At 39.6% G+C, this 6,240-nt stretch overlaps 1 long non-coding RNA gene across 1 annotated transcript; it reads left to right on the top strand.

Annotated features, from left to right (window-relative positions):
- Positions 1-3,963: 3,963 nt before the first annotated feature.
- Positions 3,964-4,485, top strand: LOC141249475 (uncharacterized). The gene is made up of 3 exons (XR_012312228.1): positions 3,964-4,086; positions 4,176-4,253; positions 4,336-4,485. It is a non-coding gene; the product is annotated as an uncharacterized lncRNA (long non-coding RNA).
- The last annotated feature ends 1,755 nt before the right edge of the window (positions 4,486-6,240 follow it).

Below are 6,240 nucleotides of genomic sequence, written 5' to 3'. Positions count from 1 at the left end.
CTAAGCTTCCATTTTGTAAACAGCTCTGGTAAAATGATAGCTGTGCTGTGATTGGTTGATATTTCTTACAGACAGTTTTGATAAATCTGAATCTTTGTCACCTAACCACGTATGTAATAGTGGTGAGGTGAGGTCTATAAAGATATACAGTACAGACCAAAAGTTTGGACACACCTTCTCATTTAAAGATTTTTCTGTATTTTCATGACTATGAAAATTGTACATTCACACTGAAGGCATCAAAACTATGAATTAACACATGTGGAATTATATGCTTAACAAAAAAGTGTGAAACAACTGAAAATATGTCTTATATTCTAGGTTCTTCAAAGTAGCCACCTTGTGCTTTGATGACTGCTTTGCACACTCTTGGCATTCTCTTGATGAGCTTCAAGAGGTAGTCACCGGAAATGGTCTTCCAACAATCTTGAAGGAGTTCCCAGAGATGCTTAGCACTTGTTGGCCCTTTTGGTCTGTACTGTACATCCATACATCCATGCTGTTATTTTTCCAAAGTCCCTTAAAAGGGGTTGTATGAGATCTAGTTAACTTTTTTTTTTTTACCATGATGAGACCAATTATTGATGGCGTTTCCTTAGGCCATGTGCACACATTCAGTATTGGGTCAGTATTTTACATCACTATTTGTAAGCCAAAACCAGGAGTGAAACAATCAGAGGAAAAGTACAGTATAATAGAAACACGTCACCACCACTTCTGCATTTACCACCCACTTCTAGTTTTTGTTTACAAATACTTACTGATGGAAAATATTTACCAAATACTGAACGTGTGAACATGGCCTAAGGATAAATCATAAATATTTTCTTGATGGAAGTTCCACTCCTCGCCACCTCTGATTAAAGTGTGTCAGACCCATCTCATTGATAACCCAGCCACAGCGCCATGCATACAGGAATGGTTGTGCCTGGTATTACATTCACTTCTCCTTGGTCCCATTTAAGTAAAAAGGATTGAGCTGAGCACAGCGCCAAAATTAATAGTCTGTCGCGGAGATGGTGGAGCCTATTTCACAAAGGGTAGGTGGTGTCTGTTGTGAAGACTCGGAGTCTCCCGTGAGCATAATATTACTCAGACAACACAGGGTGAGTGTAAAACAGTGTGGCAATATTTTATTGCACCACCAATCAGACAATAAACATTTAGACCAGTCCTAGCAAATACCCAAGATGGTGCAAAATTACACAGTGTCACCCTTCCGCTGGCCCATCGGGAATAGACCAGCTACGACTTCGGGACTTCGAAGGCCCACTACCTTAACCAGGGGCCCCCACTTTTGGCGGGCACCTACAGGGAGGAGGTTCCAGGTGACCTCATTGTTCCAACCTGGCTTTCTCCAAGTGTCTCCATGGGTTCCAGGTGACCAGATGGTTCCAGCCTGGCAACCCCAAACAGCATGTTCATGGGGCCAGGTGACCTCTTTGTCCCAACCTGGTTTTCCCCCAAATATATTCATGGGTTCTCTGATGTTTAGTTGAGCAGATCTGTATCCTTCCATCCAGGGCCGTGTACCCTTAGGCTGGAATCTTGTAGAATCCAAATCTGTGTCTCCCTGGATATGTCCCTTAAATAGTTCACAATTGTCCTTTCAAGCACCCATTCACAGGTCAAGGAGGGATGATGCAGGGCTCATGTCTCATTGTGTGAGCGTTTAATGAATTCAGTTGTTTGTCCTCCTGTTTTGAGAGTCAACAAGCCACAGGGTCCACACAATGGTTAATCAACATATTTAGCAAACATTCATAGTTTACAGACCAAGAGAAGTCAACATTCAGACTTATACAAATACTGGTCTGTCCTTTTTGACCCACCAAAGAAACACGCACAAATTCTAAAGTCAATAGAAACACAATACTGTATTTCTCCTGGCTTAACAAATCTAGACCTCTGTGTAATTAAGATAAGAAGCTGTGTCGTCACAGCTGTGTTATACAGTTAGCACCTGTCTCTAAGGCTACGTTCCCACGATGGGCTTTTAATGTGTTTTTGATGTTGCATATTTTCTGCACAATTTCTGCACCAATTAAGTAAAATAGGTTACTTGCATTTTATCAGAAAAGCATGAAAAACTCACCAAATACTCATTGTTGGAACGTAGCCTAACAACAGCATATGGCGCAAGCTCCTATCTCTGCTGAATAACCATCAAATGCTGCTGTCACTTTGTGACATTGGCTTTTAAGCTGGTGGTTCACCCATCTTCCCTACCCATGTAATGCAATTGCATGGTGCTGTTGGGTTGTCAATGCCATGGCGGCTGAGGGCCTTTAAAGAGCTCTTGTCATTGTTATATTGGTGCTCTGTGAAGCTCAATTGCCAGCTGTTCTCCCCAGTAGGAATCAAAAATATGAAAATAAATGAAAAGAAAAAATGAAAAGTTAATAACCTTTAAAAATAAAATAAAATAAAAAAACATAGCAGTTTGAATTAACCCCCTTTTCTTTATCCCAAATTAACACCTTCATGACTTTTGACGTATATGTCCTTTGATGCGGGCTTACATGCCGAGCCCGCATTTTTCCTCGCACATGCAATAAGAGGTGATCAAAGCATTGTATCTACCCATAACTGGTATCAATAAAAACATCAGCTCAGGGCGCAAAAAATAAGCCCTCACACAGCCCCAAAACATTGCAGGTCTCGGAAAATGGCGAGAAAAGCAAAATAAATTTTCTTACAAACTTCCATATTTTTTTCACCACTTAAAAAAACGACACATGGATGCTATCTGTATACTCGTACTGACCTGGAGAATTATAATGCAGGCTATTTTTACCATTTAGTGAACATGATAAATAAAAAATAAAAAAATTGTTGAATTGCATTTATTTAGCATCAAGTCTTTGTAATATGATATTTTAGTAGGAAGCCCGATGACTTTCATGCCTCATAGATGTGATTTTCAGTGAGTGCAAAGATTCTGAGTGATAAAATACCTTAGAATTATAGGAGAAAGTCATTTGTTGTGAAAGGCGCATTATTGTTTAACAAGTATTCACCCTACTCGGCATTTTTTGTGTTTTGCTACCTCACAACCTGGAATTTCCCTGTTTTTGTGGAGGGTTTGTATAAGTTCATGCAAAGAACATGCTTATAACTGAACTTTTCTTTTCTTTTCTGAAGCAAACAACAGTGTGCATAACTATTCACCCCCCTAAAGTCAGTACTTTGTAGAACCTCTTTTGCGGCAATTACAGCTGCAAGTCACTTTGGATAAATCTCTATGAGCTTTCCACATCTTGCCACTGGGATTTTTGCCCATTCCTCAAAGCAAAACAGCTCTAGCTTCTTCAAGTCTCAAGACACTGACAGACTGAAACAGGTTTTGCTCAAGAATATCTCTGTATTGCGCACCATCCATCTTCCCCCAGACTCAAACAATTTTCCCTGTCCCTGCTACCGAAAAACATCCCTACAACATGATGCTGCCACCATCATGTTTGACTGTGGGGATGGTGTTCTTGGGGTGATGAGCTGTGTTTTTTTGGCACCAGACATAGCGTTTACCTCAGTAGCCAAATAGTTCAATTTTGGTCTCATCTGACCACAGCACCATCCTCCATACATTTGGGGAGTCTCCCACATGTCTTTTGACAAACTCAAATCGAGCCTTACAATTTTTATGTGTACTCTACATACACTATTGATTTATGGACAAATTGTAATTGATAGTTATACACGATTATACAAGTTTAGCCCATTTATGATTTATTTCTTATTCCTCCCCCTAACAGATCTAACTCAGATCATCCACCCACAGTCGTGTGGTACATATCCTCTACCACTATCCCAACAGGACTAGGACCGCCATCTCCTAGTCATCAAAATATACTCAGGACACCCCACGCCACCTTCTAGAAGGTAACTGACCTCTTTATCTCGTACCTGTGCCCCTGAGCCTCGCACCCTATTCCATATTAGTCTCTCCCCTTATTCCCCCTTAGTACCCTTCCAGTGAATTCCGTATTATCCATACAGCCTGCTGACTGTCATCCCAGTAGCAGAACGACTGTGGAGAAACAGCTAACCACTACCACAGCCTATTGAGTACCATACCAAGTACAGGTAACTCACGACTCAATCCAGAGTCCAACAGAGACATCTCTATCGAGTTCCACTCCCGCTAATCCATACTCTTTTCTACCCCACTCTAGGCACCCTTCGTCCTCCCTCCTAGGCACCAACACGTACCACCAGTGATCCTCGTACCCCATACGAGGCACCAGTATCAGGTAACCACAACTAAAGGATACCTACTTGTTCCCTACTGCTCATTAGTATACCATATTTATACATTCCTATTTTATTCACCAGGTCTACAAGCCTTTGCCTCCTCATACATCTACTGCAATCGAATATCCACAGACTAAGGGAAAAGGCCTATGTTGATCTTATACCAGTGGACACCATCCCTTTTGTTGTTTTTAGAAAAATCTTATAAAATCTTAATATATATATATTTTTACCCATTCTCTTATCCGACCCAGTGACCCCACTGAGTCTGAATCATTTTAATTATGCTTATTTAAGCTTATGTTCGATAAATAAAATTATCTCTTGCACTGTATATATCTCTCGTTCTGTCCTTCTGTTCACTACCACTAGCGCAAATTTACTTCTTTTCAGCTAATTGATAGTTATGTTTTACCTTTGATCCTTTATGGATGTGATTCTATTAACAAGGCTCTTGTATATTATTGAATGTATTTGAGCATCTGATTAATGTACAACTGAGAGAAATAATTAGCAAAGTCTTGTTTGAGTTCACTGTTATCTACTTGACAGCAGGAAGATTTAATTTATTTTGAATTAATTATTTAAAAGGTGCTGGGCTGGAAGGGTTGCCATAGGCATGATTACTGTAGTGTTGGCTCCTTGCTGGTTGTATACATTTCAAATTGAAGTGCAATTAAAATGGCTTATTAGAAAATATGGATTTTACTCTTTTTTTTATTATTTTGTCTTGGGCAGTGATGTATCGATGACTGAAGATGGTCATTTCTTCTCTCGAGGCAATTTATTGATGCTCTTTCATGTTAAGTTGCGACAGGTATACAAACTTCATTAAGTCTTACATATTTCGTCTTAGGATATTGTACAGTAAATTACAATCTTAGTAGTGATCACTAGAGATCAGCGAATGTTTTGAAACTCAAATTCGGCAGCAACACTTAATCGTTCCTCAAACTTTGATAGGCCATGAATTGTAAGTACTGGAAAGCGTCCATTTGCTCAGAAAAAAAAACGTGCAAAACTCTGGGGTTTCCTACGACTGCTCTGAACAATTTTCAAGCTCTTTAATGTATACTTAGCCTTAGTAATATCAAAGTGACCTCCACATATATAGCTATGGGTAAACGGATGGAAGCTGTTCTTCACTGTGTGCCTACGATGAGTTTTTGGTGAGATTTTCACTGCGTCAAAAACTCAGCTTCTTTTTATGCTCTGCCAATGTCTAAGGTAAACTATTCCCGACCAGTTCACCTTCCCCTGCTGTTACATTTGTAATGTGTATTTTTTCATGAACATATGTCTTGCATTGGTGACCTGTGTTCATGCTTTTGTTGTGGAATCAAAGCTGAATTTTGGGATCCTGAAAAATTCAGCAAAAAAACGCAGCACAAAAAGGAAGCAAAACCTGCTTTTTGTAAGCAGCTTCTTTACTGCCAAGAGAGCAGTAAAAAAACAGAAAAAAAACGCAGCAAAAACTGCAACGGCTGAACATAGTCTTACAGTTCCAGCAAAGTAGATGAGATTCTTGACACATGCACCTGCGGTGCATGTTTCAAATTCGCAACGCGTCAACTTTTCCTGCGGGTACGCTGAGTTTTATGTGTAGATTTTTCCCACAGACTTTCATTAAATGCAGAAAATCTGCAAGTAAAAAATGCATGGGTTTTTAGTTTGTTTGTGCTGCGGAAACACATCAGAAATACATGTAATCTGCATGTGACTATATCAATACAGTTTGACCAAAGCCGAATACCAGGAAATATCAAAAACAAAGCAGCTTTATTTAAAGCATGACATACCAAAAAGAGACAAAGAAAATGCAGCAGTAAAAATGCAATGAAAAAACGCAATTCACCTAATTTACTCAATAGGTGCAGAAATGGTGCAGAAATTCTGAAACATCAAAAACACATCAAAATCCCATCGTTGGAACGTAGCCTAAGACTGTGTGCCCATGATGATTTTTTTGGTGAGTTTTTGATACTG

This window comes from Phyllobates terribilis, unplaced genomic scaffold (assembly GCF_046119375.1).
Source record: "Phyllobates terribilis strain yellow unplaced genomic scaffold, ASM4611937v1 Scaffold_2__4_contigs__length_985480577, whole genome shotgun sequence".
NCBI lineage: Eukaryota > Metazoa > Chordata > Amphibia > Anura > Dendrobatidae > Phyllobates > Phyllobates terribilis.
Note: the sequence above shows the minus strand (reverse complement) of the source record. Positions and strands in the feature narration are given on the sequence as shown.